This window comes from Oncorhynchus keta, chromosome 26 (genome assembly GCF_023373465.1).
Source record: "Oncorhynchus keta strain PuntledgeMale-10-30-2019 chromosome 26, Oket_V2, whole genome shotgun sequence".
Taxonomy (NCBI): Eukaryota; Metazoa; Chordata; class Actinopteri; order Salmoniformes; family Salmonidae; genus Oncorhynchus; species Oncorhynchus keta.
In genome coordinates, this window is record NC_068446.1 from 25,173,502 (window position 1) to 25,187,581 (window position 14,080).

The following is a 14,080-nucleotide window of genomic DNA, read 5'->3' on the forward strand; positions in this document are numbered from 1 at the left end:
TAATTCTGCTCATAGATGATGCATGTATGATCTCAATACGCAAAGTAGTCCGATGAAGTGGAAGCTAGCACAGAATGGAATATGTTCCGGGATTCATCTGACGGCATTGAGGAGTATAGCACATCATTCATCGGCTTCATTTGTTAAGCGGAGTGACACCGGGGAACCCAAGAGCAAACTCGGATGAGGAAACGGGGATGAATGAACCAAAATATTTATTGTTACACAAAGATATGGAGTGCAGATCCAGGGTAGCTTGGATGAGTTGCATAAAAAACAGATGTGGAGACTGAGGTTGGAGTTGGCTGAGTAGAACAGGGTGAACAGGTCCTGAGGGGAATCCAAGGTAGTGGTGGTGAGTAAAATCCAGAGCAAGGTAGTTGGGTGGTGAGATGTGGAGCAGGAGCCAGAGACAGAGCGGTAAGTGCAATGAGAGGATAAACGGTGTCAGGCAGGGAAACAGGCACAGCAGAGTAACAGGATCTTGGGTAATCATAAATGGCTAGAATCATAACTGACTGAGCAGAGATTACGATCTGGCAAAGTGGAAGTGGCAGGACTGAGTATTTGTAGAGGTCTTGATTATGGAACGGGTTGCAGCTTGTAGGGATCTGCTCTGCCTCCAGCACATCTGTCTCCAACCACACAATCACACAGAGAGAGAGTACAGGGGGAGTAACTGCAGGTCAAGAAGACACTGGATGAAAACCATAGGGCGTAGCAGGAGCAGATGTGGCATCATTAATAAGTGCATCGACGACGTCGTCCCCACAGTGACTGTACACACACATTCCAACCCAAAGTAATGGATTACAGGCAACATATGCTCTGAGCTAAAGGCTAGAGCTGCCGCTTTCAAAGAGCGGGACACTAATCCGGACGCTAATAACAAATCCCATTATGACCTCCAACGAACCATCAAACAGGCAAATCGTCAGTACTGGACTAAGAACAAATCCTACAATACCTGCTCTGATGCTCGTCGGATGTGAGAGGGCTGGCATATTATCACAGATTACAAAGAGAAACTCCGCTGTGAGTTTTCCATTGACAGGAGCCTACCAGATGAGTTAATGCTCGCTTCGAGGTGAGCAACACTGAACCATTTTTTAAATTTATACCTTTATTTAACTAGGCAAGTCAGTTAAGAACACATTCTTATTTTCAATGACGGCCTAGGAACGGTGGGTTAACTACCTTGTTCAGGGGCAGAACGACAGAGTTTTACCTTGTCAGATCGGGGAGTCGATCTTGCAACCTTTCGGTTACTAGTACAACGCTCTAACCACTAGGCTACCTGCCGCCCCATGCATGAGAGCACCAGCTGTTTCAGACGTAGCCAATGTAACATCCACAAGGCCGCAGGGCCAGATGGATTTCCAGGATGTTTACGCAGAGCATGTGTTGACCAGCTGGCAAGTGTCTTCACAGGCATTTTCAACCTCTCCCTGAACCAGTCTGTAATACATGTTTCAAGCAGACCACAATAGTCCCTGTGCCCATGAACGGCAAGGCAACCTTCCTACCGCACCGTAGCACTCACATCTGTAGCCATGAAATGCTTTGAAAGGCTGGTCATGGCTCACATCAACACCATCGTCCCAGAAACACTGGACCCACTCCAATTTGCGTAATGCCCAAACAGATTCACAGATGACGCAATCTCTATTGCACTCCACACTGCCCTTTCTCACCTGGACAAGAAGAACACCCATGTTAGAATGCTGATAATTTACTACAGCTCAGTGTTCAACTAAGCTAAGGACCCTGGGACTGGATTCTGGATTCCTTGACAGGCCGCCCCAGGTGGTGAGGGTAGACAACACATCCGCCACGCTAACCCTCAACACGGGGGCCCCTCAGGGGTGCATGCTTTGTCTCCTCCTGTACTCCCTGTTCACCCACGACTATGTGGACACACACGACTCCAACACTATCAATTTGCATCCTGTAGCACTAATTCCAAAAAGTTTTGGGACACTAAAGTCCATGGAGAATAAGAGCTGCATACTGCACTGCGGCTAGGAAACACTGTTACCACCGATAAATCTACGATAATAGATCATTTCAATAAGCATTTTTCTACGGCTGGCCATGCTTTCCACCTGGATACTTCAACCCCGGCCAAAAGCTCAGCACCCCCTGCAGCAACTTGCCAATGCCCCCTGCCCGCTTCTCCTTCACCCAGATCCAGATAGCTGATGTTCTGAAAGAGCTGCAAAATCTGGATCCCTACAAATCAGCTGGGCTAGACAATCTGGACCCTCTCTCTCTAAAATTATCCGCAGAAATTGTTGCAACCCCTATTACTAGCCTGTTCAACCTCTCCTTTGTATTGTCTGAGATCCCCAACGATTGGAAAGCTGCCGCGGTCATCCCCCTCTTCAAAGGGGGAGACACTCTAGACCCAAACTGATATAGACCTATATCCATCCTGCCCTGCCTTTCTAAAATCTTTGAAAGGCAAGTTAACAAACAGATCTCCAAACATTTCGAATCCCATCGTACCTTCTCCACTATGTAATCTGGTTTCCGAGCTGGTCATGGGTGTATCTTAGCCACGCTCAAGGTCCTAAACGATATCATAACCACCATCGATAAAAGACAGTACTGTGCAGCCGTCTTCATCGACCTGGCCAAGGCTTTCGACTATGTCAATCACTGCATTCTTATCGGCAGACTCAATAGCCTTGGTTTCTCAAATCACTGCCTCGCCTGGTTCACCAACTACTTCTCAGATAGAGTTCAGTGTGTCAAATCAGAGGGCATGTTGTCCGGACCTCTGGCAGTCTCTATGGGGGTGAAACAGGGTTCAATTCTCGGGCCGACTCTTTTCCCTCTCTAACTTTTAAGCATCAGCTGTCAGAACAGCTTACCGATCACTGCACCTGAACATAGCCAATTTTTAAGTAGCACACCCAACTACCTCATCCCCATATTGTTATTTATCCTATTGTTCTTTTGCACCCCAGTATCTCTATTTGCGCATCATCTGCACATCTGTCACTTCAGTGTCAATGCTAAATTGTAATTATTTTGCCTCTATAGCCTATTTATTGCCTTACCTCCCTACTCTTATTGACTGTACGTTTGTTTATGTGTAACTCTGTGTTGTTTTTGTCGCACTGCTTTGCTTTATCTTGGCCAGGTCACAGTTGTAAATGAGAACTTGTTCTCAACTGGCATACCTGGTTAAATAAATAAAACAATTATTTTGCCGATGACGGTGGTAGGCCTGATCACCGTGCCAGGACAACAACGTCTCTCACAATGTGAGCAAGACAAAGGAGCTGATCATGGACAACAGGAAAATGAGGGCCGAGCACGCCCCCATTCACATCTGTAGTGGATCGGGTCGAGAGCTTCAAGTTCCTTGGTGTCCACATCACTAAGGACCTATCATTGTCCAAACACACTAAGACAGCCGTGAAGAGGGCACAGCAATGCCTATTCCCCACAGGGGAGGAAAAGATTTGTCATGGGATCTCAGATTCTCAAAAAGTTCTACAGTAGTGGTCTAAGGCACTGCATCGCAGTGCTAGCTGTGCAACTAGAGAGTCTGGGTTTGAGTCCAGGCTCTATCACAGCCGGCCGCGACCGGGAGGCCCATGGGGTGGCGCACAATTGTCCCAGCGTCGTCCGGGTTAGGGAGGGTTTGGTGGGCAGGGATATCCTTGTCTCATCGCGCACTAGCGACTCCTGTGGCGGGCCGGGCACAGTGCAAGCTGACACGGTGGCCAGGTGTACGGTGTTTCCTCCGACACATTGGCTGGCTTCCAGGTTGGTTGGGTATTGTGTCAAGAAGCAGTGCAGCTTGGTTGGGTTGTGTTTCGGAGGACGCATGGCTCTCGACCTTCGCCTCTCCCGAGTCCGTACAGGAGTTGCATCGATGAGACAAGACTGTAACTACTACCAATTGGATACCACGAAATTGGGGAGAAAAAAAGAGTGATAAATAAAAAGTTATACAGCTGCACCATCGAGATCATCCTGACTGTTTGCATCATCGCCTGGTATGGCAACTGCTTGGCATTTGACTGCAAGGCGCTACAGAGGGTAGTGCGTACAGCCCAGTAATTCACTGGGGCCGAGCTTCCTGCCATCCAGGTCCTTTATACCAGGTGGTGTGAGAGGAAGGCCCTAAAAATAGTCAAAGACTCCAGCCACCCAAGCCATGGTCTGCTCTCTCTGCAACTGCACGGCAAGCGGTGCTGGAGCGTGATGTCTGGGACCGAAAGGCTCCTTAACAGCTTCTACCCCCAGGCCATAAGACTGCTGAATAGTTAATCAAATGGCTATCTGGACTATTTACATTGACTCCCTTATTTTATTCTTATTTTTTGCACTGACTCTCTTGCATAGACTTGATGTACACTGGACTAACCACACACTCACACATACTACACTGACAATCCAACACACACACACACACACACACACACACACACACACACACACACACACACACACACACACACACACACACACACACACACACACACACACACACACACACACACACACACACACACACACACACACACACACACACACACACACACAAGCGCATATTGACGCCACACACACACACACATTCACATTCCTTCACACTCTTCACATTGCTGCTACTCTCTGTTTATTATCTATGCATTTCCACTTTACCCCTACCTACAGTTGAAGTCGGAAGTGTACATACACTTACGTTGGAGTCATTAAAACTTGTTTTTCAACCGCTCCACAAATTTCTTGTTAACAAACTATAGTTTTGACAAGTAGGTTGAAACATCTACTTTGTGCATGACAAGTAATTTTTCCCAAAATTGTTTACAGACAGATTATTTCACTTATAATAAACTGTATCCCAATTCCAGTGGGTCAGAAGTTTACATACACTAAGTTGACTGTGCCTTTAAACAGCTTGGAAAATTCCAGAAAATTATGTCATGGCTTCAGAAGCTTCTGATAGGCTAATTGACATCATTTGAGTCAATTGGAGGTGTACCTGTGGATGTATTTCAAGGCCTACCTTCAAACTCAGTGCTTCTTCGCTTGACATCATGGGAAAATCAAAACAAATCAGCCAAGACATCAGAAGAAAAATTGTAGACCTCCACAAGTCTGGTTCATCCATCAACATCTCAAGGTACCACGTTCATCTGTACAAACAATAGTATGCAAGTATAAACACCATGGGACCATGCAGCCGTCATACCGCTCAGGAAGGAGACATGTTTTTGTCTCCGAGAGACGAACATACTTTGGTGAGAAAAGTGCAAATCAATCCCAGAACAACAGCAAAGAACCTTGTGAAGATGCTGGAGGAAACGGGTACAAAATTATCTATATCCACAGTAAAACGAGTCCTATATCAACAACCTGAAAGGCCGCTCAGCAAGGAAGAAGCCACTGCTCCAAAACTGACATAAAAAAGCAAGACTTCAGTTTGCAACTGCAAACTGGGGACAAAGATTGTACTTTTTGGAGAAATGTCCTCTGATGAAACATATGAAACAAAAATAGAACTGTTTGGCCATAATGACCATCGTTATGTTTGGTGGAAAAAGGGGGAGTCTTGCAAGCAGAAGAACACCATCCCAACAGTGAAGCACAGGGGTGGCAGTGTCATGTTGTGGTGGTGCTTTGCTGCAGGAGGGACTGGTGCACTTCACAAAATAGAAGGCATCATGAGGTAGGAAAAGTATGTGGATATATTGAAGCAACATCTCAAGACATCAGTCAGGAAGTTAAAGCTTGGTCGCAAATGGGTCTTCCAAATGGACAATGACTCCAAGCATACTTCCAAAGTTGTGGCAAAATGGCTTAAGGACAACAAAGTCAAGGTATTGGAGTGGCCATTACAAAGCCCTGACCTCAATCCTATAGAACATTTGTGGGCAGAACTGAAAAAGCATGTGCGAGCAAGGAGGCCTACAAACCTGACTCAGTTACACAAGCTCTGTCAGGAGGAATAGGCCAAAATTCACCCAACTTATTGTGGGAAGCATGTGGAAGGCTACCCAAGAATTATGACCCAAGTTAAATCATTTAAAGGCAATGCTACCGAATACTAATTGAGTGTATGTAAACTTCTGACCCACTGGGAATGTGATGAAAGAAATAAAAGCTGAAATAAATAATTCTCTCTACTATTATTCTGACATTTCACATTCTTAAAATAAAGTGGTGATCCTAACTGACCTAAGACAGGGAATTTTTACTAGGATTAAATGTCAGGAATTGTGAAAAAAATATTTTAAATGTATTTGGCTAAGGTGTCTGTAAACTTCCGAATTCAACAGTACATGTTCATATTACCTCAATTACCTCTATTAACCCAAATCCCTGCACATTGACTCGGCATGGGTAGCCCTTGTATATAACCTCCTTATCGTTATTTTATTGTGTATTTTTCCTTTAGTTTAGCAAACGTTTCATACTTACATTTTTTAAAACTCTGCATTGGTTACGTGCTCGTAAGTAAGGATTTGACAGTAAGGTTGTATTTGCCTATTATTATTTGCAGCATGTGACAAATAAAATGTGATTTGATTTGAACTACACATTGACACATCCAGCCCAAAGCAGGAGGTTTAAAAAAATACTTCATAAATGTCACATTTCAGGACGATGTCAGACCCTTTAGTATCACATGCACTTTTGCAAGTATCATTACATATTCTGGCAGTGTACAATAATACGTTTAAATGATGAAAAGAATAGACACATTAACTGATTCTGACTAAAGGGAGTACAGCTACGACTGTAAGTGACTTTTTCTTAACAGGTTATGAGAATTTAAGCTAGAGTTAAGATCATTAACATGGCAGGTTAGGAAAATGTATATTGTAAGGGTTATCTTAAACACCCCTACTCAACGAAAAGTCACCTCCTTTCATAACTGTACTCACTCTAGTCACTACCACATTACCTTGACTGACGTTCACTTGTATGGGTTGGCAAAAAGAATAAACGGATAGCTACACCCCCAATAAACCCCCAAATATTATTTCTGTCTGCCGATTTTTCATTACCCCACCGCTATTCAATGCGCATGCGCAAAATGTTTAGAAGCAGTTTAGAAGCTTTCATTTCAATTTTAAAAATCACATTGATCTTGTAATTTGATTTCAGACAAATTTAATAGAATAGGTTGAATAAACCAAAGTTTAAATGATTCCAATCAGTAAAAGCACGTTAGATTAACAACAGCATTTTCCCACTTTCTAGTGTGTTGTTTCTGCATCATTTCTGGCAAGTGACAATGGATTTAGTTTTACTGAGAGGGGCGGTTAGATGTGATGATGGCATGTCATTGATGTTATTTTGTCATCTGTAAAAGGTGGCCATTGTAAACACATAGCCTAAACTGATTCAGAGAGGTAGAACACTGGCAGGTTAGCGGCCGTATGAAAGGAATGTGAATGAAGAGCAATCGACAGCACAGCGCATGAAGAGCTCCCAGCGCGGCGCGAAAGTGAGATCAAGCGAGATGCAGTTGCAACCTGAAGCCCAGTCAGTGTAGATTGGAGTTGGCATTTGCTGTTATCTCGGTAGCATCAAACCTGACCTTTTATCCAATGGCGTGCATCTTTGAAGTATGTGCTCTCCACAGGTTTTCTGTCTTCCAAAGGGCGATATGGTTATCCTCTTGGTAAAGAAAGACACTTTTCTCATAAAATTCAACTACTCTTCAACTACTCTTTTCGGACTGCTCTTGTGTTTTGGATTACCTTAAATTTCTCGAGTATTTCAAGGTACGTTGTGTGTTTATTTCTAAGGCTGTCCTTCAAGTGTGCATGATGAACGTGTGTTAATCAAATGAAATAGAATGCTTGTTGATTTTATTTTAGCATTTTTGATGCTGAAATGTACATGCAATGTACTTTTAGAAAATATTCATTCAAAATGTGTTTTGTGGGGAAATATTCATTCCACATGCACCTGCTCATGTTGTAGCATGGCATGAGGTTAGAAGCTATACATGTAAAGTCCTGACTCCTGTGATTTATTGCAAGGGGATGTGTGCTCACTTGCATCCCACAAGAATGTTAGACAAATTATGTAAATGATAGGGTGGAACACATCACCATTTCATAAGGATTTTCTGTAACCCTTATGATATAAACAAACTGGGGTACGGAGAGCCAGAGGGTCAAGTTGAGCCACCCTTGTCTCTAGGAAACCATACACAAAATTAGTAATTTGACCAAGTATTTAGTAGGTAATCCTTTCATTGAGTCTCCGAAGGAAGAAACCACATGGAAAATGTTGTAAGCAAGTTATGTCCAAAAAACACATTTATTGTGTTAAGAGTTTTCCTGATGCTTGTATTTAAACCAAAGTAGATCATTTTAAGATTGTTCTATACATCAGTTGGGGTCTCTATAAGCTTCAATATGAGGTCCTAAATATAGCATGAAAATGTATCCTTGTAGCTGTGTGGGCTAATATAGTCAAGATGTTTGCCTTGGGGTAAGTTGAGCCAATGGCCATGGGGTAAGTTGAGCCAATGGCCATGGGGTAAGTTGAACCAATGGCCATGGGGTAAGTTGAACCAATGGCCATGGGGTAAGTTGAACCAATGGCCATGGGGTAAATTGAGCCAATGGTTGAGCCAATGGCAAGTTGAGCAAACTGAAGTGTTTTCTTCCCAGGAGTTAGGCCAGGCCCTGTTGTTACCTTGCATATGTTAAAATTGTTTAAAAGTACAAAGTGTTTGTCAGGTGTATATATTTAAAATTATTAAAAGACAAAAAAGTGATTGTGATTGTGTTGAGGGAAGTGGTAATATTTAATTCAGTACAGACATTTTGAGGCAACTTAATTTAGGGCTCAATTTACTCCATATCCGGGGTAAGTTATTTTCTTCGACAAGCACCGTTTTCAAAACTTTAATGTTTACATGAATTCATGTTATTTTCCAGTGATACGCAACATCCTGAAACATATGTAGATATCATCTTTGTTAGAACGAATACTATATTTCCTTTGATGGAGTGATGCTAAATGTAAAAAATTGCATATTTTTCCCTAAATCTCTCCCCTAAAATCTGTTTATCAAGATGCCTTAACAAAAAAACATTAGGGAGACCTTACAAGAGAATTTCAATTTTTCATGGATAATACATATGGTGTTTTTATGCTTGGCTGTTTTTATTCTTATCCCTAGGGGGCATCACTGTGGAGAGTGAAAATCACCTGCTGCATTAACATTAGTACCATGTCTTCTTCATAAGCCCAGTTATGCAGTTAACATAGAAAGATCTCTGCCACAGTACCAATAAGCCACCTCTGATCCCAGGGTCTCCTGTCATCCTCATGATCACATGTTTGGTACAGAGACCTTGTATCAGTCCAGACATGTGAGCCAGAAGTGCTAATCTCTCCACATTAAAGAAATGTGATATTTCTCACTGGAAGGCACGTGGATGCCAGGGGGACTGAGGAATGGGTTATTACCGCTATGGATGTAATTTCAGGAGACAGAGACCTGAGCCCCTTCTGGCAGTGTTTAGGAGCTAACCACACCACAGCGCTGCAGAATGTTGAGGGCTTTACATGTGGCACACTGCATCATGCCTTAGCACGATGGGGAGGCTGGCGGGCAGGCGACTGAAGACATTTTGCTCTTCCACTCTGCTCCCACAGCTTTCACACTCACAGCTCCCCAGGATGCTGTCAACTGAACTATCTCAATTCTCCCCCCCAACGTGGTGAGGATTTGAAGTTATGCAGTAGTCAAGAGATGTGTAATGATAACTGTTGAGGAACATGTTCCCTCGGAACTTCTGAACTGAATCATTTGAGGCATGCTCAGGGTGAAGACAAATCAAGAAACATGGCATTTTGACTTTAAAAAACAACACATTACATAAAAAGCTAAACTGAATTGTGTCTTATTGGTCCTTTCACTTTATTTCAGATGACTGTAATAGTGACTTTGGCTTGTCATTCACCCACAACTACTGCCAGTGTTAACACAAACATTGCTATGTTTTTATTTTTATTTAACCTTTATTTAACTAGGCAAGTCAGTTAAGAACAAATTCTTATTTAAAATGGCGGCTTACCCCGGCCATGTTTAGTGTACATCATTCTAATTTTACTCTAACTTAATTCAATAAAACAATTGTAGACCTTGCAGAGGCAGTTATATGCAGTAGTGTAAAAAGTACCCAATTGTCATATTTGAGTAAAAGTAAAGAATAGAATAATAGAAAATAGACTCAAGTGAAAGTCACCCAGTAAAATACTACTTAAAGTAAAAGTCTTAAAGTATTTGGTTTTGAATGTACTTACGGATATCAAAAGTAAATGTAATTGCTAAAATATACTTAAGTATCAAAAGTAAAAGTATAAATAATTAAAAATTCCTTATATTAAGCAAATCAGACGGCACCATTTAAAAAGTATTTATTTATTTATTTTACGGATAGCCAGGGGCACACTACAACACTCAGACATCATTTACAAACAAAGCATTTGTGTTTAGTGAGTCTGCAAGATCAGAAGCAGGAAGGATGATGTTCTCTTGATAAGTGTGTGAATTGGGCCATGTTTCTGTCCTGCTAAGTATTCAAAATGTAACTAGTACTTTTGGGTGTCAGGGAAAATGTATGGAGTAAAAAGTACATTTTCTTTAGGAATGTAGTGAATTAAAAGTGAAAGTTGTCCAAAACAGAAAAGTAAAGTACAGATACCCAGAAATTCTACTTAAGTAGTACTTTAAAGTATTTTTTACATAAGTACTTTACACCACCGACCAAAGTTAGGGTCACATTGTGAATTCTCTAATGCTTCTCCATTGCTGCCAAGTGTATTCAGCATTTTTCTACCCTCTGCTGTCTGAGACTGTCAATCTGTCTGGGCCTGAGTCCAGCCTTCTAATGGAGGGTTGGTTGTTTAGCAACAAAATTGACGCATTCGCAACTATGGGGCAAAATAGTCGAGGTTGGCTTAGATTGACAACATGTAAACTATATTTTGTCTCCATGTTTATTGAACAAATTAATACATTTGCACAATGTGCACTTGTTGTCTCTCAAGTACATTGTTACAGTTGTTGGTTAGCTAGCTAGTACATTTTTTTTGTTGCCATATTAGCATTGACATCAGTCAAAACACCTCCAAACAAGACACCCCACTGGGCGCACACAGGTTGAATCTATGTTGTTTCCACATCATTTCAACGAAATTACACGGAACCAACGTGGAATAGACATTGAATTAACGTCTGTACCCAGTGGGATGGTATCAAGAACAAGATAAAACTAGCTAAAACGAGCCACCTATGTTTTCCCACATGGCAGCTTCTTGTCATTGTCAGCCAACCCGTCTATAGATGTACTGTTTTCGTGAGAAACTTAACAATCTCATAAGGATACCCAGCAATTTAGACATTTGAAACCCAGAAGACTTTAAGAAAATTATATACGGACAAAAGTAAATCTTTCTGAATAGCCAGTTTCTTGACATGGAGCCCTTTTCGTTGACTTTAGCTGATATTGGCAGCTCATAAAGGGACTTCATGGACCCACAGTAAAATAGGACATGGGAAACAGGGCTAAATGGCTCTGTTTTTATCATTATCTTTGACCTTTGGTAATCCCTTAGAACCTCTATGGCCTTCAGCCTCAGTATTGACATAGAGTTGCAGAGTTTTCCTGTGTGGAGTTGAGGACGGACCCGTTACCAAACTGAAAAGGAAAATAACGTGAGTGTTTGGACTTTCACAGCACAACTTGACCCAGATTACTCCGGTGTACAGTCTGGGTTTGTGTACTAGCATTGGTGCTATACTGGAAAGTATGCATCATATTTGTGTTTGAATGGTTAACTGTGTGATACATGGGACCATGTCAATGGCTGGGGTTAGGAATCCAAAGCCAGTGTGCTGGGAGTGTTCCAGGCCTAACTCATCAGCACAGTCATATGTACTGCCGGGTGCAAACTCTCCCCTTCAGTCAGGACTAAGAGTCTTCCAATAGTGTTTACAGTACACTACAAACCTGACATACCAGCGCTATCTAACAGCATGTCAGAGACGATGAGTCAAGTCAGAGAATGTGGTGAGCTGTCTTGGCCTTAATGCCACGGCTCAGGCATGGCAGGCACTCAGTGATTCAGCATGGCACTCACTCCAGGGAGAAAACCCACCTCCGCTTGGCTCTGCTTCCTTGTGAAATGTACCTCTATTACACAAGCCTCTACCATAGAGCTATGAACTGGCAGATTACGGGTAATGGCCAGTTCTGGGTACTTCATGTCCAGAACTCCAGATCAAGTGCACTGATTTCAGGAGACTTGGACCAGAACGCTCAACTGCATAATGCTGATAGTAAATCTTCTGCAGTGCACTGCACATGGATGGCATCTCTCTGACAGGGTCAGTGTCAGTACTGAATGGGTCATGCTAAATGACTGCCAAAATCTAAATAAAGTCCCTCCATCTCTCCAGCCTTGATTGATATCAGGTTACTGTTGGAGATAACAGCTGACCTGGCTGGTAAAGTCCCTGACTAAAGGCTTGACAAGTGGCTCTTGGTCAATACTGTCTATTCAAAGATATGACATCACCCCTTATATAATGGGCTCAGTTTAGTAGAGCTTTGTACAGTCAATTATTTGTAACAATAAACTTAAGAACTGTGCTTGGGGCTACAGTACCAGTCAAATTTCTACATTTAACCCCAAAAAGTGTTAAACAAAACAAAATATATTTTAGATTCTTCAAAGTAGCCACCCCTTGTTGACAGCTTTTGCACACTCTTGGCATTGCCTCAACCAGCTTCACCTGGAATGCTTTTCCAACAGTCTTGAGTTCATATGCTGAGCACTTGTTGGCTGCTTTTCCTTCACTCTGCGGTCCAACTCATTCGAAACCATCTCAATTGGGTTGAGGTCAGGTGATTGTGGAGGTCAGGTCATCTGATGCAGCACTCCATCACTCTCCTTCTTGGTCAAATAGCCCTTACACAGCCTGGAGGTGTGTTGGGTCATTGTCCTGTTGAAAAACAAATGATAGTCCCACTAAGCGTAAACCAGATGAGAAGGCGTATTGCTGCGGAATGCTGTGGTAACCATGCTGGTTAAGTGTGCATTGAATTATAAATAAATGACTGACAGTGTCACCAGCAAAGCACCCCCACACCATCACACCTCCTCCTCCTCCTCCTCAGTTGTTCACCTACTCTGCGTCTCACAAAGACATGGTGGTTGGAACCAAAAATCTCAAATTTGGACTCATCAGACCAAAGGACAGATTTCCACCGGTCTAATGTCCATTGCTCGTGTTTCTTGGCCCAAGCAAGTCTCTTCTTCTTATTGGTGTCCTTTAGTAGTGGTTTCTGTATACCACCCCTACCTTATCACAACACAACTGATTGGCTCAAACGCATTAAGAAGGAAACAAATTCCACAAATGAACTGTCATCAAGGCAAATTGTGACAACTTTGAAGAATCTCAAATATAAAATATATTTAGATTTGTTTAGCACTTTTTTTGCTTACTACATGATTCCATGGGTGTTATTTCATAGTTTTGATGTCTTAACTGTTATTCTACAATATAGAAATAGTAAAAAATAAAGAAAAACCCTTGAATGAGTAGGTGTCCAAACTTTTGACTGGTACTGTATATCTATATATATGTTTTTTAATATTATTTTTTGCTAATAGGCAAACTTTAAGACAGGCTACTGTGGAGTTTGGAGGATTATTGAGTTCACATTCTCCTAGCACTTTAAAAACTATACCCGTTCCCACAACATGCTTTGTCCAGTGTCCCTCCCTCCCTCCCTTCATGTCTTCAATGACTCACACCTGATGATGCAGTGTATTGCGTCATGTACTGCTATATACTGTAGCTGGGCAAGTGGCCACTATTTGATAGCTCCTCATTGTTTGGTATTATTACCATGCAAGCCTGTTGCCGGCCCCTGCTCTACATCATCTGTTGTTGGGTGGAAACACCAGTCGGGGTGGATTTTCTATGGCCCTAATTTCCTGAACTCCTTCCCTAGACCTAAACATACACTGAGGCCCCAATCCTAGTGCCTCGGTGCAGGCCATTCATGTCCCT

General features: G+C 42.4%; 1 protein-coding gene across 2 annotated transcripts in view; it reads left to right on the forward strand.

Moving 5' to 3' along the window:
* Positions 1-7,361: 7,361 nt before the first annotated feature.
* The window catches only part of LOC118359145 (breast cancer anti-estrogen resistance protein 3-like), a 100,212-nt gene continuing 93,493 nt past the window's right edge, over positions 7,362-14,080 (forward strand). For both annotated transcript variants that reach the window (XM_035737435.2, XM_035737434.2), the window contains exon 1: positions 7,362-7,754. The gene's annotated coding sequence lies outside the window, so the exon portion shown is untranslated. The remainder of the gene's footprint in view (positions 7,755-14,080) is intronic.